At 44.5% G+C, this 21,112-nt stretch overlaps 1 protein-coding gene across 1 annotated transcript in view; it reads left to right on the top strand.

The window, feature by feature from the left end:
• lrp1b (LDL receptor related protein 1B) overlaps window positions 1–21,112 on the top strand; it is a 1,292,371-nt gene that overhangs the window by 510,496 nt on the left and 760,763 nt on the right. The gene's annotated exons all lie outside the window — the stretch shown is intronic.

Below are 21,112 nucleotides of genomic sequence, written 5' to 3'. Positions count from 1 at the left end.
TGGTTTATTATAAAATTTACGGAAAGTTCCTTCTGATGACCATCCTGCCGTTTTGAGGATCAGATCCAATGGAACATCCAACTTGTATGCTGCCGACGTAGCTGCAGCCCTGGTGGAGTGAGATTTAAAACAATTAGTATCTATACCTGCTTTAGTAAGTACTTGTTTTATCCATTTGGAAATGGTCTGTTTTGTTATTCGTTTATGAGGCTGTCTGTGGCTAATGAGCAGTGCCTGTTCTGTGCCTCTGATGGTTTTGGTTTGTTTAATGTACTCTTTGAGATGTGTTACCACACATAGTCGGTCATCTGCAGGGTAGTTATTGAAAATCACTTTTAGGCCTGCCGATCCCTGTCTGTTCTGTTTTACCAGTTCCTGGATGTAAAAATGTAAATTTCCCTGCGAACTGGTCATGGTATCCAGCCTCAATTTGTGTACGGACTGCGCCCTTTGTGCTGTGACCAATGCCATCAGCATGACCGTTTTTATGGTCAAAGTCTGTAATGACAGGCTAGTGGCTGGAGTCCAGTTCCTTAGTAGATTCAGAACGATGCCAACATCCCATATATGGGAATATCTGGCCTTAGGAGGGTTAGCATTGAATATGCCCCTCATGAGCTTGGCTACCAAAGGGTGTGACCCCACAGGCTGTCGTTCCATTTCTCTCCAGAGGTAGGTAGACAGGGCACTTCTGGCACAGTTGATGGCGCTGTACGTAAGTCGCTCGTCATGGTGTAAATTTACCAGAAATTCCAATACCGGTTGAATGTTCGTAGGTCTGTGGATAATGTTGTTCTGGTTGCAATACCTGTGCCATTTTCTGATATATACTAGGTATTGATTTTTTGTTGACTCTCGCTGGGCTCCAGCGATCATGTTCATAGCTCTCGTTGTTAAGCCCAGGTGTAATAAAGGAGCTTTCAGACTCTACAAACCAAAACGTTAATGTGACGGTGACAAGGATGACTTGTCCTAGTTGCTGGATTTACCAGTAGATCCGGTCTGTGTTGAATGGTGTGGTGAAGTTCTAATATCATCTCCTGTACCAATGGGAACCATGGTTGGGTAGGCCAATCGGGTACTATTAAGATACCAGACGCAGAGTCTTGTCTTATCTTACTTAGTACCCGACTGATGAGGCAGAAGGGAGGGAATGCATAAAAGAACAATTTCCCCCAATGCAGCGAAAAAGCATCTGTAGCTGTTGCCCCAGGGTCTGGTTCCCATGATACATATTTTGGCACTTGGTGGTTAAGCCTGGATGCGAATAGATCGACATCTGGTGTTCCGTATCGTGCTGTAATTTCAGCAAAAACTATTTTGTCCAACATCCATTCGATGTTCTCATTGAATTTGCGTGACCTGGTGTCTGCCACTAAGTTTTGTCTACCTGGTAAGTAGGTAGCTGATATCCAAATTCCTCTGTGGATACACCATTGCCAGATCTTGTTTGCCAGATTGTCACATGATGTCGATTTGTTTCCACCCATGTGGTTGATGTATGCTACCACAGTGGTGTTATCAATTTGTAATCTTATATGCTGGTGAGATAACCCTAAGCAATATGACTTAAGGCTGTGAAAAGCTCCCAACATTTCTAAGTAATTTATGCCCAAAGTGTGTAGCAATGATGACTCCTGTTCATTCCATCTCCCACCACAGCTGGTGATGGAATCCGTGGCACCCCATCCGAGAGCACTAGCATCCATTTGTAGTGTGATAGACGGATTGCTGATAATGATTGGATTGGAACAATGCCTAATGTTTTCTTTCCACCATTGTAGTTCTAATATGGCTTCTTTTGGTAGTTCCATAGGTCTATCAAAATGACCTCCATTGTATTTTAGAGCTCTTATTTTTGCCCTTTGTAAATTCTGATAATATAAGGGTCCGAATTGTGCAGCTGGAAAGGCTGCTATTATCTTGCCAATCATTCTCGCCACCTGTCTAATAGATGGTTTTCTTGTGTCAATGATTTTGCCGCAATCCTCCTCGAAGGCTATTGCTTTGTCTTGTGGCAAAGCCACTGACATAAGAACTGAGTTAATGGTAAATCCCAAGAAATCCATTGTTGTTGAAGGTTTCAATTTTGATTTAATTGGATGGATAATGAATCTAGGCTTTCAAATAATTGTATAGTGGCTGTTATTGTTAATTCTGCTTGTTTTACCCTTTCGCCCAATATAAGTATATCATCCAAGTAAGCCATCACAATGTGTTTATGTTCACGTAGGAAAGCTAAGGCTGGTTTTAATATTTTGGTAAATAACCTAGGTGCAGAAGTAAGTAAGGCCATTTGGTAGTGCTCTGTATTGCCAGTGTTGATCCATCCAATTAAATTTCAAATAACGTCTGTGGTCACCTGTTATGGGTACTGAATAGTAAGCATCTTTTAAATCAATGCTTGCCATATAGTAACCTTTGGAGATTAATAGTTTAGCAGTAGCAAAGGTTTCCATTTTGAAATGAACTTATTTTACAAAAACATTCAAATTACTCTAATCTATGATGATGCGGCAACCACCATCTTTCTTATGTTTAATAAAAATGTTGGACACGAATTCTAAAGGTTCGTGTTGGGTTTGTTCAATTATCCCCAGTTTATGGAGTCTCTGCAGTTCAGCATGTGCTTTTGCTTTATCTTCGCCGTTAAGCCTGAACACTCTGTTCGGTACATGCTGGACTGGAGGATTACGTGGTTGTAAGAACTCTATCGTATATCCCTGGATACTGCTTAGGATATAAGCATCTGATGTCAACTTATACCATGCATCCAGAAAAAAGTGTAATCTGCCACCAACACCCATGCTATCGTTAATAAGTAAGGGACCAGACCCACCTACCTCTATGGTTACCAGTGGTCTTATTTCTTCCCTTGTCCCCGAGGACGTTGAGGCCCCGGTGTCTTGATTTGTGTTGTAGATGGGTGCATCTTCCACGAGGGCCGGCCTGGGCCATGTCCTAAAAAAGACCGCTGTTGAATTGGTCTTGCCCTCGACTGTTCTCCGGAGTAGTCCTTGCGACCCATGAGTGCATAGGGGTGGTACTTCTGGGGGTAGAATTTGGTAGCTTTTATAATTCCCAGGTGCTTTGGATTCTTCGTCCAAATCTTTTACCTGTTTTGGTAGGTCCCCTCCAAACAGGTAAGTCTTTTCGGTGGTACACAAAATTGCTGGAGGAACTCAGCGGGTGCAGCAGCATCTATGGAGCGAAGGAAATAGGCGACGTTTCGGGCCGAAACCCTTCTTCCAAGTCTTTTCGGTGGTTGTTTCTGTTCTGCATAATCCCGCAAATTTTGGGTCTAGTACCGGCTGTATGCTCTTCTTTCTGATATTATTTAGTTCATATTGGGTATTGCAGAAGAGGGCCAGGGCATCTTTGTGGTGTTGACTCATATCTTCCTCATCCAGGGTTCGTGTGAATGCCGTTATCCCTGCGGTGAGGGTTTTCAGTACTTTTTGTAGTAAGACATCCCTGGTCCTGATGCTTGCTCCTACATGCTTCCAAATACATGCGTTCACGGTTGGGACATTAAGGGATTTACAGTTTCCATGTTGCAAGTGACGCCCCATGGTGTCAATTAGGGCTTGTCCCTGTAGCTGGTTCAGGGACATGTAATTAACACTTGCCGCTAACCTGGCTGGTAAATCATCCCCTGTGAGTTCTGGCTTCGCGAACTGAGCCACCATTTCAAGTAAGTTGCCACTTACCCCTTGCACTGAGTTTTCCATCAGTTCCTGTTCAGGGTCAGTCCAAATCTGCCCCGCTATGCTGTCCTGGGAGGCAATAGACGCTGGATACAGCCCTGAATAAGGTACTGCAGAGGGGCTGAATGTCTGCCCAGTAGAGCCAGACCCCCTCTGGAGTATTGCCTCCATCAGCCGCTCCATTTTTGTCCAGTGCTCTCGGGCACTTGGCTCCTGCGGCTTGTCCTGGACCAGCTGCCGCTCCAATGCGGTACAGAGCTTTCGAGCGCTGCCCGCTCGCGGTCGCTGGTCCCGCAGCTCAAACGCGTTCCAGTGATCTCGGTCACTGGTTGCTTGCTGCTCCTCCAATTCCTTCAGCCCCACAGGCCCCTGAGCGTAGGTGGCGTGGGGCTGTTCGAAATCCGAGTCGTCCGAAAGAACGGCTCGGTCAGTTTTGCGTTTAGCCTTTCCACCCGCCGGTGGTGAGGCTAACTTCGGCACAGGTGCTCCCGACAATGGAGACAGCCCTGCCGTCTTCCGCTGCTGGCTGCCCGTTCCTACACGGCTCTCCCCCGCCAGCTTTTTTGCAGCTTTGGTCCGTCTTCTGTCCATCCTAGAGGTAAGAAAAACGTAGATCTCTTACCTGTCTTCGCTGGTTTTATACACCAGCCCTTTAGGAGGAACGTCCTTCCTCCATCGAAATGACTCGTGCAATGCGTGTAGCGTAATGACACGCATGCGTCCTAGCGGGGCTTCTTCACGTAGTCACTCACGTGAGTCCAAAGTAAAATTAGAAATAATTCTCTTAACATTTTACCAGAACCAAAGCTGTCTGATCAATAATAAACTGCTTATTTCCTACTTAAGATATTTACTTCATCTATCTTAAGGCAATGTCGATAGTATTGACAATGAGCTCATCTTAAATGAAGAACAAATATCAGTTTTCAAGAGGAGACAAAGTTGCCTGCCACTGATGAAGTTGTGTATTTTATTAACTGGTCTGCACTTATGTTTTACCCACCATGAACCAAATCAGAGGAAATTAGTCCTGGAAAGCAAGAAAACAAGCCTTTGATATTGCCAAGTTGTTCAGTACTAGGATATAAATAGGTCTCATGAGATCAGATACAACAGGAATGCAGATAAACAATACAAATCAGTAGTGAAAGCATTATTTGCACTGATATTGGAAAGCAGAGAATGCTTTATTTTTCACTTCAACAAAGCTGTTAAGCCCCTGGGTGCTTCGCAAATGCCATTATTTATTTCCAGGCCACTAAAACGTATTTTCATTTCTTGTGTAGCTTCTTTGTACAATCTTTTCAGAAACACTCATCATCATATCTTTCAATACCCTTTCCAAATCATCTACCTCTGTTTGCCTATCCTTGTAATATAAGCTGTATTACAAAAATGAAACATTAATTGATTGTTTTGTTTTCTCTTCGAGTCAGCAGTCTCACTCGAGTAACCAAAACACATTGTACACTTTTCATACAAATCCCTTTGGGATTTGATTCCTTTAATTGGCCCTTCACTGGGATTAACTGGAGGCCATGAGCACACTGAGTTTACGTGTGGTTTGTGTGGGGTCAGATCCTTCCGCTCGCCAGATGCTATCAATCCTTAGCTTTTATGTGCACCTCCTTTTTCATGTGAATTTAAGATATTTGTCCTTCCCATGAACTATTAGATAGGAATAGGACATTGTCACTGAAAACTCCCTCTCAGAAATAATTTTCCCCTTCGGTGGTCTTCTCCCTTGATAATAGGGTAAGTTTTGCACTGATGTTTTGAAAAAAAAAAGTTGGCTATTATAAGTTTGTCATTTTAAAGGACATCTATATATTACTAAAACTCTCATCTTGATTGTTCGTATGGATGCATGCGTGAATGTGATATCCTAAAATCCGGCCCAAACGGTACACGATAGTGCTACAATTTTTGGCCCATCTTATTCACTATTGCCCTGGGATGTAAATGAAACAAGTTTCGTTCGGATTTATGTTATATTTTACAAGGTATTGACATTTTAAACATAACAAAAAACACTTTTCAAACCACTTTTCCACTTGTCCTGCCCATCAGCAGCGTTCGATGTCACAATGGGATCCCGAATCTCATTTGCATAAAAATTTGCGATTTTCAAAATAACTCAGTTTTCATCAAATTCTTCCGTTTTCATTAACAGCTAACATTGTGTTTAGGTTATTTTAAAGAAAAATTGTGACAGGGGGAAGGTTTCATTAAAAAAAACATTGTGATTTTCATTGTGAGGGGGTGGGATAGGAGGGGAGGTTTCATTTAACAAACAACATTACGATTTTCATTGTGGGGGGGTGGGATAGGGGGTGATGAGTGGGGGAGCAGGGAGATAGAGGGAGAGGACTAGGGTAGGGAAGGAGAGGGAGGTGAGGAGGGAGAGTGGGGTAGGAGGGGGACAGAGTTGGGTACAGGGGGGAGTGGTGGAGTGGGGGAGGTTAGAGGGAGAGGAGGGCAGTGGGGGAGGTGAGGAGGGAACAGGCACGTGCCATCAGGGTAGGCAAGGTAGGCACTGCCTACCCTGACTAAAATTATGAAATGGTAATTGTTAAATATAAATAGTAAAGGCATGGGAGAATTATGCCTATCTAAGAGATCGATCTCTTAGGTAGGCATAATTCTCCGTGCCTTTCATCCACAGCACTTGTAACACGCGAAGGTCTGTGCAGCCCACGTGCCGTCGGCGCTGCTTCAAGCTCTCAATCACAAGCGGGGCTGAAGGCAGCTGAAATTCTGCCTTTGCAGTACTGCGCATGCGCAGCGCAAGTTTCTTGACGGGTTTTTCAAATATGGATTGTCATTATTTTAAAAGTATCTTTGGAAACAAAGAGAGAAGAATGGAGTTTGTGTACCAATAATGTGGTAAGTAAATTTCTTGGTGCTTTATGTTTTAAAATACCGTATTTCCCGGGATGGGGGGGGGGAGGGGAGAGCTCCTTTCACAGCGTTTTGGGGAGTCTGGCCCGGGTTAAAGTTGCAGGGAGGGTAGGAGCACTGCGAAGGAGGGGATCGGGGCCAATAACCCACTTGCGACGCTCCGGGCATGGAGCCACCACATTGTGGCCGGGGGGAGAAGTACCTGGGGTGGCTGCGAACAGCCACCGGGACCGGACAGCCCCTTCTGCCGAACCGCTCACCTCTGGCAATGCTCTCTGTCTGAAAACCTCTCTCCTGCCGCTTGCGACAGCGCGTTCAAGGGACCAATTGAGGTTACTCAGCTATGGGAATTTAAGGATTTGCGGGAGCGGCTGACATGAGTGAAGCCGGTGAACGGCAGGTGAGAGATGTTCAGTCAGAGAGCACCGCCGGATGTGAGCAGACCGGCAGAAGGCACTGAAGTGGTGGCCGCTCTCAGCCATCTGAGCTGCATCCTTCCCCTGAAGTGGTGGCCAGTTCTGCTGTCCATGGCCGGAGCGCTGCAGCAACGGTGAGTGAGTGAGTTACTGACATAATCCCCGAACCCCTCATTCTCAACACTCCTGCCCTCTCCGCAACTTTACACCTGGCACAACCTCTCCACGCGCTGTGAAAGGAACTCACGTTTTTCCCACCATCTCTCCATCTGCCTTCATCCTCCGTCCCCTACCCATTCAGTAATTTAAAAAATGACGGAGATTTGGATGCCTTGGGCAAATTGAATTGTTACTTATTTTTATTTTTTATTTTTACGGAGAGAACAATCTGCGCGTGCGCGGTTTAAGATTTTTTTTAAAAGTCGACTGACTGCCTACCCTGAGTAATCACTCATGGCACGTGCCTGGGAGGGAGGGAGATAGGGGCGAGGTGAGGAGTGGGGGAGCAGAGAGATAGAGGGAGAGAGGGTTGTAAGGAGGGGAGAGAGTTTATGGAGGGAGGGAGGGAGTGACTGGGGGTAGGGGAAAGAAGAGGGAGGGAGAGGTGAGGGAGGGAGTGGGGAGGGGATGAGGAGAGGGGAAAGAAGAGGGAGGGTGTAGAGGAGGGGGAGGGAGTGCTGGGGGATGAGGGGGAATGGAGGAGGATAGGGGTAGGACGAGGGATGCTGAGGCAAAGTAGGGGGAGGGTTGCTGTGACTTGCGTTACGACGGGGATCTCTGGCATCACAACGGGAACCCCTCAGTCGCTCCTGCGCAGTTGTGGGCTATAATATATTAATAATAATACATTTTATTTATGGGCGCCTTTCAAGAGTCTCAATGACACCTTACAAAAATTTAGCAAGTAGAGGAAAAACATGTAAGGGGAATGAAATAAATAGTAGAGACATGACTAGTACACAAAGTAAAGACAGAATTCAATTCAAAACACAATATGAGGCAATTCAAGCACAGATGAAATGGGAGGGGGACGTGGGGCTAAGGATAGGCAGATGTGAAGAGATGGGTCGTGAGGCGGGACTGGAAGATGGTGAGGGACACAGAATTGCGGATCAGTTGGGGGAGGGAGTTCCAGAGCCTAGGAGCTGCCCTGGAGAATGCTCTGTCCCCTAAACTGCGGAGGTTGGACTTGTGGATGGAGAGGAGACCGGCTGATGTGGATCTGAGGGACCGTGAGGGTTGGTAGGGGGAGAGGAGGTCAGTGAGATATGGGGGGGCCAGATGGTGGAGGGCTTTGTAGGTGAGGACCAGGATTTTGTAGGTGATCCGCTGGGAGATGGGAAGCCAGTGAAGTTGTTTGAGGACTGGAGTGATGTGATGCCAGGATTTGGTGTGGGTGATGAGTCGGGCGGCTGCGTTCTGGACCAGTTGGAGTCGGTTGATGTAGGTGGAGCTGATGCCAAGGAGAAGTGAGTTGCAGTAGTCCAGTCGGGAGGAGATGAAGGCATGGATGAGTCTTTCAGCAGCGGGAGGTGTGAGAGAGGGTCTGAGTTTGGCGATGTTGTGGAGGTGAAAGAAGGAGGTTTTAATGACATGGCGGATGTGAGGCTCAAGGGAGAGGGTGGAATCAAAGATCACGCCAAGGTTGCGGGCCTGGGGAGATGGGGAGACAGTGGTGCCGTCGATGGTGAGAGTGGGGTTATTGATTTTGCTGAGTGTGGATTTGGAGCCTATGAGGAGGAATTCTGTTTTATCGCTGTTGAGTTTGAGGAAGTTATGTTGCATCCAGGTTTTTATAGCTGACAAACAGGAGTTGATATGGGAGAGGGGGGGGGGGGGGGGTTGTGGGGGGATTTGGTGCTGAGGTAGATCTGGGTGTCATCGGCGTAACAGTGGAAGTCCAGGTTGAAGTGGCGGAGTATCTGACCAAGGGGGAGGATGTAGATGATGAAGAGGAGGGGGCCGAGTACGGAGCCTTGGGGAACGCCTTGAGTGACTGTGGCTGTAGCAGAGGTGTGGTTATGGAGAGAGATGCAATGGGATCTGTTGGAAAGGTAGGAATGGAGCCAGCTGAGTGCAGAGCCTTCAATGCCGAGGTCTTTGTGTCTGGTGAGCAGGATGTTATGGTTCGCTGTATCAAAGGCTGCGCTCAGGTCGAGGAGGATGAGGATGTTGTGGGAACCAGTGTCAGCAGAGGTGAGGAGGTCGTTGAGGACTTTGAGGAGAGCAGTTTCTGTGCTATGGAGGGGGCGAAAGCCAGATTGGAGGGGTTCAAGTAGGTTATACGCAAGGAGGTGGGAATGAAGTTGTGACGCAACGATACGCTCCAGGGTTTTTGAAAGAAAGGGGAGGTTTGATATTGGGCGGTAGTTAATGAGAGAGTAGGGATCAAGACCAGGTTTCTTTAAGATTGGTGTGACAGCTGCAGTTTTGAAAGCGGAGGGGACAATTCCTTGGGACAATGAGGAGTTGAAGAGATTAGTGAGGTAGGGGCAGAGAACGGGGAGGCAGGACTTCAGCAGGGGAGTGGGGAGAGGGTCGAGGGAGCAGGTAGTGGGTTTGGAAGAGCTGATGAGTTTGGAGATTTCAGTAGGGGTGACCAGGTCGAACTGGGAGAGGAAGCAGTGTGGAGGAGGGGTAAGAAGGTCAGTGGAGATGTTGAAAGGACGGGCCTTGGTAGGTGGTGGAGTAGATGCTGGGTAGTCGGGTACAGGGGATAAAGATTGATAGATGGTGCTGATTTTATCAGCGAAAAAGTGGAGGAATGAGTTGCAGAGATCCGGAGTAGAGGTAGGGAGAGTGTTGGCTCGAGGCTTGAGGAGGTTGCCCACTGTGGAGAAGAGGGTTCTGTGGTTTAGGCAGGGGTCGGTGAATATGGAGGAGAGGTAGGCAGATTTTGCAGCAATGAGGGCATCTTTGTAGTCAGTGAGGTGGAGTTTGTAAGCTTCATGGTGGACTGTGAGAGATGATTTCTTTGTGAGTCGTTCAAGTCGGCGACCAGTCTGTTTCAGCTTACGAAGTGCAGGTGTGTACCAGGGTGAAGATGTGTTGAAAGTTACGGTTCTTGTTTTGAGGGGGGCCATAATGTTAAGGGAGGTAGACAAGGTGGAGTTGAGATGGTTTGTGAGATCATCAGGTGAGATATGGGTTGAGTCCAGGGGGAGAGTGGTGGAGAGCAGGTCAGAGAGATGGTGGGGATCAATGGATTTTAGATTACGGAAGGTGATTTCTCGGAGGAAGCGGGGGCGAGGTGTCGGAGAAGGGATGGTGAACCGTATAAGCTTATGATCAGAGAGGGGGAAGAGGCATGGATGGAGGTCGAGTACCGGTTGATTTGTGGAGCAGACCAGGTCAAGGATGTGACCTTTGTCATGGGTGGGAAAGGTGACGTGCTGAGTGAGAGAGAAGTTGTCAAGTAAAAAGGCGAATTCAGATGCGAGCTTGCAGGTGGGGGAGTCCATATGAATATTTAAGTCACCAAGTAGCAGCAGACGTGGGGAGAGGGATGAGGCAAGTGTGAGGAGTTCAGTGAAGTCAGATAGGAAGGAGGGGTTTGGTTTAGGTGGCCGGTAAATGAGGATGACTGTCATGGAGGAAAGGGCTTTGAAGGCGAGGAATTCAAATGATGCTACTCGGGGGAGGGTGAGTTCAGTGATCCGAAAGTTCTGGTTGAAAATAACAGCGAGGCCACCTCCATGGCGGGAGGGGCAGGGGTTTGGAGATGTAATTAAATCCAGGTGGGGATGCTTGATTGAGGGAGAAGAAGACATTGGGTTGTTGCCAGGTTTCAGTGAGCAGAAGGAAGTCCAGAGTGTTGTCAAGGATTAGTTCATGGAGGGCAAGGGCTTTATTGTTGAGCGACCTGGTGTTGAGGAGGGCAAAGTTGGCATTGTGAGAGGGTGGAGGGATGGGGGCAGGCTGGAGAGATCTGAGGTTGTCCCAGTTGACAGTGCGTGCGGTCAGCTGGGATGGGGGGGTGACGCGGTTGAGGGGGGGTAGAGTGTGGTAGTGAGCAGATGGATGGAATGGCATGTCCGTGGTTGAAGTAAACAAGCTTGCGTCGAGAGCCTCTGTGGATGAAACGGGGTCGACGTAGAAGTCTAAGCTGTTTAATGACTTGGATGCAGGATGGGATGTGGTTGTTGAAGAGACCAATCAGTTGCAGAGTTGAATATTTGAGCATGATGAGGAGCACGAGCAGCTGCAGGAAGCAGCAGAGAGGTTGTCTCTGATGGTGAGGGTGCAGAGAGGTGTCCAGCAGAGAAGGTGAAGAGGGGTGTCCAGCAGTGAGGATGCAGAGAGGTGTCCAGCGGTGCAGGTGCAGGTGGAGAGAGTATCCAGCGGTGAGGGAGCAGAGAGGTTGTCCAGCAGAGCGGGTGCAGCGAGGTGTCCAGCAGTGAGGGAGCAAAGAGGTTGTCCAGCAGTGCAGATGCAGCGAGGTGTCCAGCATTGAGGGAGCAGATAGGTTGTCCAGCAGAGCAGGTGTAGAGGTAGTCCAGCGGTGCGGGTGCAGAGAGGATCCAGTGTCACTGGTGCAGGGAGGTGTCCAGCGTCAATGGTGCACAGGCACAGGCACAGGCAGGTAACAGACAGGCAGGTAGGTAACAGGTAGGTAACAGACAGGTAACAAAAGGGGGCTATGGGTCAGTGGTGGAATATTGCCTTGGGGGACGGGCCCAACTGGTCTGCACCTGGTCTAGTTTATTATAACCATATAACCATATAACCATATAACAATTACAGCACGGAAACAGGCCATCTCGGCCCTACAAGTCCGCGCCAAACAATTTTTTTCCCTTAGTCTCACCTGCCTGCACTCATACCATAACCCTCCATTCCCTTCTCATCCATATGCCTATCCAATTTATTCTTAAATGATACCAACGAACCTGCCGCCACCACTTCCACTGGAAGCTCATTCCACACCGCTACCACTCTCTGAGTAAAGAAGTTCCCCCTCATGTTACCCCTAAACTTCTGTCCCTTAATTCTGAAGTCATGTCCTCTTGTTTGAATCTTCCCTATTCTCAAAGGGAAAAGCTTGATCACATCAACTCTGTCTATCCCTCTCATCATTTTAAAGACCTCTATCAAGTCCCCCCTTAACCTTCTGCGCTCCAGAGAATAAAGACCTAACTTATTCAACCTATCTCTGTAACTTAGTTGTTGAAACCCAGGCAACATTCTAGTAAATCTCCTCTGTACTCTCTCTATTTTGTTGACTATAACTGATTATAAATTACAGATCACCGTAGATTTATTGTGGTTTAACACAGAAAAATGTAAATTCATTATCTTAGTCCATTGGTGTAGATTCACTTATTGAGAATCTTGGAAGTAGCCTGGTCAAGCTAATTGGCCTGTCCCACTTAGGCGATTTTTAGGCGACTGTCATAGTTGTAGCAGGTTGCCGAAAAACCGGAGACAGGACTATTGGATCTGTCCCACTTAGGCGATTTTTTTAGGCGACTGCTGGCGAATACGACAATGGAATTCACCGAAGTCAGCACAGGCGCCAACCTACGTCACCTGGCAACAACCTACAACATCCTGGCGACAACCTACGTTAACCTGGTGGCAGTCTTCGACAGCACCTACATCAAGCTAAGCTCATTGGCGTCAAACCCACGGTGGCCACTGTTGCCTAAAATATTTCAACATGTTGAAAATCCAGCGGTGACCAGAAAGACTCTTTGGGCAACTGAGGAGACTACTCACGGCCATACAGGCAACATCTCGGCAACCACTGGCGACCATACGGCAACAGCCTAGTCGCCTGTAGTCGCCGAAAAAATCGCCTAAGTGGAAATAGCCCATAACAAAGCAGTTAGTCAAACAAACAAAATTGTATTTGAGGTTAAACAAAGTCTCATATCTTGTCAAGGGCAAATAATACCGTTTGGGTGTTGACCCTTTTCTGAACAAACACAGTTTTAGATGAAACAAGATCAGTAAATAAAGACCAACTAAGAATCATAATTATTCACACAATGCGGCTGAAAAGCTCAGTAGAATTTGCAATTATTTTGGTGATTTTACGAAGGAGAATATAAATCTTATATGAACATGATGTAAAAGTTCCAGCAGCTGCTAAAACACACAAAAATAGGTGTAATAGGTTAACCCAACTTTCAGCGATATAGTGCTTTTTTTATGGAGGTTTGAACAGAATTCTATCTGTATCCGACCAAATATCTGAGGGGATTCCATGCTATTCAATTGAAATATGAACATCTGGTTGTGATCTACTGTGTCTTTTATCGGTATCTGCGTTGCATTTTTAAATGTGAAGATTTTATTTGTCCCCACCAAATTTTGCAATGACTTTTGTATCCCAATTAAGTACCAAATCTGTGGCTGTCTGTGAGCTCGGCCAGAGATCCTCTCACACATGTTTCATCAATTTGTCACATTTGCTGACCTTGAAGCAGATTGATTTTGTATGGACGTTTAATATAGCAGATGCAGTGATTACTTTCTCTCTTTCAAAGGAACTGTTAAGCTTATAGCTATTGAACTATACACCCACTGATCGTTAGGATATTTATTAAATCCGTTTAGTTGTTTAAACATATTTTATGATCTAAAGACATTTTTACTTTGCTGAATTCTGAAATTGGAGGACACAATTTATCCAGGAAGTAAAAATGAAATGATGGGGGCTTCCTGGTTAAACTCTGAGCAGCGGAAAGGTATTCAGATAATGGAATTATTATATTCAGATAAGTTCAAATGGACTGATGGCCTACCTAAAAGAGATTTCTGCAGCACTGACTTATAATTTAAAAAAGCATTTGTGAACCCAAAAATACTGTTTGGATGGGTTAAAATTATACTTCCCTTGGGTGAGTATGGAACAACTATCTATAGCAACTATCTCACATCCTTACTAAACACCTCAGGAGCTCCCCCTGGAATTTAGTAATATTATTGCAAATATTAATGAATGTAACAATATATTTCTGCAATTATTTTAGATGAAAATAACCCTAATAACATTGGAAATACAAAGTATTACACCACTCATAGGTGAAAAGGTTTGGATTAAAAGTTTATTGTTGAAAATGATCGAGGGAAGTGTTCTGTATTTATATATTTTATTTATACACTCAACTAAACACTTTTGGGCCTGAGAATACGCAGTGTTGGTGTAATCAAGGAAGAAAGAGGATGAAGGAAGATGAAAGAAGAAAGAAGATAGAGTGGTGTGACTGTAGTGGAGGAAAATTGGGAGAAGTCTATAATAAGAACTTGCTTCCCATCCCACCTCAGTACCACTTAGCAGGTGCAGATTCGACCAAACAATTACCATCCTGCTCCATCCCACTACCTTCCCGAACCATGTGCCCTGACTGAGCCTTCATCTGCCGACCGCCCTCCCTGTTTTCCCTCCAGAGCCAGCCTAAACTTTGTGGATATATTTTGTTCCCAAGAAAATATGTAACTGAAACCTGCATCTGGGAGCCCATGACCAAACTGTTGTTCTATCCTGTTGCAGTCTTGTTCCAACACAAGAATGTATGAGTTGGGTGAGGCATCAATTCTTATTGTCTGGGATAATTCCATTAGTTCCTCTATGAAGATATTGTGCAGATTGTATTTACCTTATCAATGTGTTCTGTGGATGGCCACCATCTATCTGCTGTTTTATATTCAAGTCATCTCCAAATTCCATGTCTGCGCATAGAAATCAGGAATTTGAAGAGAAGCCTGAGCTTGGATACTGCTTTTTCATGAGCTCCCATTCTGCCACTGATCTCCCCACTGAATAAAGGTCAAAATGAGTATGTTTACAAATCAAAATCCTGCAAAGCTGCAAATAGACCATTGACAATGGTTTCCCATTTCCAAAATGAGTATTAGAATCCTACCTTCAAGTGATTCACAAATAAAAAAATAAGCCATATGGGGAATAAATAAAAGTGAAAATGAATGTTTATTTCAAACAATCAAATACTGAGAAGCAGTTCCCACCTTCACACTGGAGAAGTATTAACCAAGCCCTTGTCCACACAGCAAAAGGTTGGCTAGAAGTGAAAACAAACAGCCAAACTGCTATCAGAAGTAAAAATTCATTGAATAAAAGCGTCTTGCTGGTCTCTTTCATCAAGATTGACTGGGCTGGTTTAGGGAATGACTTCATGTGTTCATGCAGTGTTCATGGCACCAGTTTCAAAAGAAATGTATAAATCCTGGACAATACCTGTCTTTGTTTTAGGCGCATGTGTGTGATGGTCATGCCATGATTAAAACAATCTGGTCTCAGCTGTTATTCTTGCATTGGGTTAAAATATGATCCACATGGTTTGGTCCCAGAAACAACCCTCTTCCTATTTGTTTTTTTTTACAACTAGTGAATAGTTGTATACACTTGCTGCATAATAATAGATTTTCTTAAGATGTCATGTAAGACATAAATTGAAATTTAAATACTTCTGGACTACCAGCATATGCATCTTCCTGATGTCAATTAGTGATTATGCATGTGGCTTATTTCAGCTTTTAGCTATGCATATGTTTATCTTACCTAAATTAGTTTTTGAACATATGCTTTTCTCATCCCAGCTGGTAAATGTGCACATGCCTTCCTCATTCTAACTGGTGACTGCGGATGCGGATGTCTCATATTGCCAAGTTTTCTGCTCCATAGCCTGCAGCACTAAGTTACATGTCAACTCTGTTGCTCTGCTTTGCACTCAGATTTATTTGATATTCTCAAGTGCCTCACTAAAAGAGTTTGTACTTTAAAAATAAAGATTAGTAATGGTAAAAGGCCCCATTTCTTCCCTGATCTTACCAAATGATGTACCCTTTTCCAACCCTCTGCAAACTCTGGTGGACACCAGTGAAGATAAATTACATGGATCACATCCTTAAGACATTAGATCATTACCAGCTATTTTTCCAGGTTCCAAAGTATTAAGTTCAATAGGTATAATTTTAAATTTAGGATTATTATTGTCATGTTTATGGGGGAACAGTGAAAAGGTTTGTTCTGCATAATATTCAAATCATAATCAGTTAATCAAACCAAATCGTACAACAGGTGGAGCGAAAGTAAAATACAGAGTGCAGAATATAATTTTCATCATTGTTGCATTTCAGTTCCAGTGACGAAGTCCAATGCCTGCAATAATGAAAAGTAGAATCAGGACAGTACCCAAGCTTCTGGCATGACAGAAGCATGGTAACAGAGGGGAAGAAGCTGTTTCTGAGTGGTGGTGCGGACTTTCAAGCTTCTGTATCTTCTAAGTGGGGAGTGGGAAGAAGAAGAAATGGCTAGGATGAAAAAGGTCTTGGATTATGTTGACTTTTTTCCTGAAGCAGTGTGAAATATAAATGGTTAATGGTAGGGGCACTGGTCTGTGTGATGGATTAGTCCACATCCACATCTCTCAGCAATATATAATTGTTAACTGCAGTAAAATAGATCCGACTCCTACTGTAGCTAACTCCTGTGTTGGAGACTGTATTCAGCAAATTAACTTTGGAGGATGTAGATCAATGTTATAGCATAAAACAGATTGTGTCACACACCATTCACCTCTTTGATTTTTATTATAGCAAACTAAACAGAAACACAGTCTCATTCAATGTCTTTGCAGGGCTGCCAACATTGGATGAGAGTTGAGAGTGAGAAATTGTGAGGGAGCGTAGTGACCGAGCTGGGGAGGGGGGTGTGCCCCTTCCCACGTTAGGGACCTTTTGCATTTTTCAGCTTGAAATTGAGCAATCTGGTGCATACTGTAGCAAGTCTTTTAACTTACACTTGAATGCAACATTTATGCTTCAAATTGGATTAGGTGTGAATAAGGTTAGGCTAAATTACATTCCTAATTACATTTGACAGTAGAACCAGGCTCTGATCAACAGGTGCAGCACATGAATGACCTTGGTATATTCATGCATGGAAATCAGATTATAATTCATGCTGTTATGCATATATATAGAGAAACAAAAACATAGAAACAAGGCAAGAGGAGTCAGACTTCCATCACTGTTCTGCACAAATAAATTAATCAACCTTACCCTTTGTCTATAGAAACAAGATTAAAATAATGCCACATATTCAACCGTATATGGTTCAAAGTAATTAAGATGTATATGTAAAACATATATATGGAAACAGGCTTTTCGGCCCACCAAGTCTACACTGACCAGCAATCTACCATACACCAGTTCTATCCTACACTCCAGGGACAATTTACAGAATCCAATTAACCTACAAACCTGCACTTCTTTCGGATGTGGGAGAAACCGGAATAATCAGAGAAAACCCATGTGGTCATAGGGAGAATGTACAAATACTGTACAGACAGCACCCGTAGTCAGGATCAAAACTGGGTCTGTGGTGCTGTGAGGCAGCAACTCTACCGCTGCGCCACCGTGCCACCCCATTAAATTATTTTTTTCTGTAATATATTTATTATGGTGTCTCTTCAATGAAGATGAACACATGATTCTGATTTCTGCCCTTAGTTGGATAACACACATCTCCAGTCATTGTGTTTTATGGCTGGTTTTCAACCTCTTCAGTCTGAAGGACTCGACCCGAAACATCACCTATTCTTTCTCTGCAGAGATGCTGCGTGTCCTGCTGAGTTATTCCAGCTTTTTGTGTCTATCTTCAGTTTAAACCACCATCTGCAGTTCCTTCCTACACTCTTTGTTAAGCGAAACAGGTCCTATTCTCATAATATTATTCACCTCAACTAAGTCTTTTCTTCACATCTGTTGCTGCAGAGAATACAATCCCAGTTATCAAATCTTTTTTCAAAGTGAAAAGAAAATTCCAGCCTTGCCAACATGTTCATAAATCGCCCCTGGATCCTCTCCAGAGAAATTGCAACCTTTCTACAATGTGTCATAGTCTTACAGCATGGAAACATTCCCTTCATCCCAACTTGTCCATGCAGATCAAGATGCCCCAACTAAACTAGTCCCATTTATCTGCATTTGGCCCATATCCCTTTAAACCTTGTGTTTGTCAGAGTGTGCTAGAGAGTGTAAGTGTCAGTGAAGCGGCGACAACAGTGAGCGGAGACTTGGCGATGTCCGGGCGGCATTTCCCTCTCTCCCGCCTCGTGAATGCGGGCTGGCCCAGGTGCTCTGTGTCCGGCTGGGGTCCGGGGGAGGTGAGGGACAGTGACCCGGGGGTCGGACATCGGAGCAGAGCCTTAGCCCGAGATTCATCCCCGCGGCTCCGGAGGCAGCACCCTCGTCCCCACTCACCCGGCCCGCTCCTGGCTCCTGCTGGGACCCACGGCGTGTCTCACCTATCACACCATCTGCACGGGGATGTGAATGCGGGTGAAGCAGCATCTATGGAGAGGTAGACAAAAATGCTGGAGAAATGCTTGAGTGTGAAGAAAGGTCAAACTCAGATATAGATGCTGTCTCACCCGTTCATTTTCTCCAGCATTTTTGTCTACATTGCCATTTTAAATAGTGTGCGATGGGCTTAAGCCAGTCAAATTGTTCTTTCTTTACGGGAAACCCGCCGACAGAAAACTATTCTCATTGGGGAGTGTGGAGGAGTGTGACTATTTATTTATTTATTTATTTAAAAAAAGAAGAAGAATTAAAAAAAAAGAACTTCTGTCATCTGCGTGAGAGCATGACAATTTCATGAAATGCGTGAGAGTTGGCAGCCCTGGTCTTTGTGCCCCTCAATTTCAATGATAGTATGACTCAACATCCTTTACAAATAAATATGGCATTTTTCTTTTAAGACTGGTGAGTTGGTGATTTTTCTCTGGTTTCCACCTAACAGCAGCTTGTTCCTTAAACTACATTTTTGTGCTGGATAACATTTGCCCTGCTCCTGCAAAATGTTCAGCATTAAAAGGAATTTGATTGTTAAATATCCAAAAATATCCCTCCAACTAGCCAAAGCGAAAATAAAAAAGTAGGTGGCAATTTAAAATGTTGATGATGGTTTACAGTCAGTGCTATCAGATTATTGATCACTATTCCCCACGCCTAGTTTTTTCTCTGCTGTTGCAGTTGTTGGACATCAGGAAAAGCCAAAATTAGATTTGATGTATAATGAACAATTAATTCATTTGCCAATGTTAAACCATTATTCTAAAGTAATTCAAATGGGCCAAACATAGGGAGGTGAGATGAGTGTAGATTGGGGAATCTTGGTTAGCATTAGAAAGTTGGGCCGAAGGGCCTGTTTCCTTGCTGTATGGCTATGACTAAAATGAATCCAAATATTTAATATAGCACCAAGAGCATAGGTGAAATCTGGTTGAGACCCTTCTTCAGTCTGAAGAAGGGTCTCGACCCGAAACATCACCCATTCCTCTCCAGAGATGCTGCCTGTCCCGCTGAGTTACTCCAGCATATTGTGTCTATCTTCGGTTTAAACCAGCATCTACAATTCCTTCCTACACAGGTGAAATCCGGTCACTGTTCATCAATCTGTGAGAAATTGTACAATTGAGTCAATAGTTACAGAGGAAATGCTATGTCAGAATAATCACAGCAAGCAATTGTCCAAACCTCTCATTCCAATAAGAAAATTGACGATTCTACTTTTTTTATTATAAACAATCCTCAAAATGAACCACATTTTCAGGGTTTCAAAGTAACAGAAGAATGTGATATCATTAGCAGGTCATGAATTAAAAAGAATGACAGATATTTCCTAGTTTCCTCTCAGTGCTCACAGGACCCACATGTCTGTTGACAGCATTATTCTCCATGTCACTGACCCCTACATTTAATCTCACTGTTTAAACTTGCAAATAGGGGAAATGATATATTGCTAGGATGGTGTAATATTTATTGGCAGTTAGCATGACTTAGAAATGCATTCCCCTGGGACTGACAAATGCTTTACGTACATTTCAAAATTCAATTTAGCCTCCAAGCATCTTTTTTTTTACTGAGGAAATGTTATTTACTTCCACATGGATACTAGAAAAACTTCAGGAGCATAACCTTTTCTCCCGTTAGAGGAAATTGTGGCTAATCTATTAACTCTATTGCCTAACTTTGTCATATACGCTTAAATACCATTGATTAACCAACATTTATTTCTGTCAGAAATAAAATTAACAACTATGCTAACGATAGCTGTTGCTTGCTAAAGAGAAATCGAAACATCTACCACCCTCTGCACATAACCCTATTGTATTAATTTTTAATTGGGACAGTTGCCCAATGTTTAGGGATTCCTGTGCAGTGAGTCAATTTAACCCCCTTCAGTTTCCTTAAATTTATTTAAGGGATATCTGGAATTTGTGTTCTTAAATTTGTTTAATGACTTAAATAGAGTCACAGAGAGTGCAACACTGAAACATGCCCTTCGGCCCATCATGTCCTGCACCAACCCATTTAAACTAATCCAACATTAATCCTATGTTTTATTCTCCCAACATTCTCATCAACTTCCCTCGGATTCTACCACTAACCTACCAACCAGGGACAATTCACAGTGACCAATTAATCTACAGTTCACTTGCTAGGTGATGTGGGAGGAAAAAAGGGAGAATGTGCAGATTCCACACAGACAGCATCAGAGGTCGTGATTGAACCTGCGTCTCTGGCATTGTGATGCAGCTACCTTTCTAGCTGGGCCAATGTGCTTCTCAAATAAACTGCAACAGAATGAAATTAAAAATATATATATATATTGTTGGGCATTCAGCAAGTTAGTGGCCATGCAAGAGATAGATGGAGAGGGACGGAAACCAAGAAGGACAGGGAGCGAGATGGAGAGAGGGAAGAGGGAGGGGGTGGAAGTGGGAGAGGGACAGGGAGGGGGAGGGGGACGGAGAAGGTGAGAGAGACAGAGGGAGAGGGACAGAGACAAAGAGAGGGAGACGGACAGAGATCGAGGGAGATGCGAGGAGAGAGAGCGGAATACATGGGCGGAGAGGGAGAGGAAGACAGAGTGGGAGAGGGAGAGTGTGAGGCAGAGAGAGATGAGACAGAGAGGTCCCAGTGATCGTTGCCCATCCTTCACTGTTGATGTTGTGCTCGTCCCTTACAAAATGGTTGAAGCATCACACTCCCAAGACACTGTCACCATCATTGCCAGTGTCCTTCTATGACATGTGATTTACCATGAGTGGC

The sequence above is a fragment of the Amblyraja radiata genome, chromosome 7 (assembly GCF_010909765.2).
Source record: "Amblyraja radiata isolate CabotCenter1 chromosome 7, sAmbRad1.1.pri, whole genome shotgun sequence".
NCBI lineage: Eukaryota > Metazoa > Chordata > Chondrichthyes > Rajiformes > Rajidae > Amblyraja > Amblyraja radiata.
This window is presented reverse-complemented; position numbering and strand designations above follow the sequence as displayed.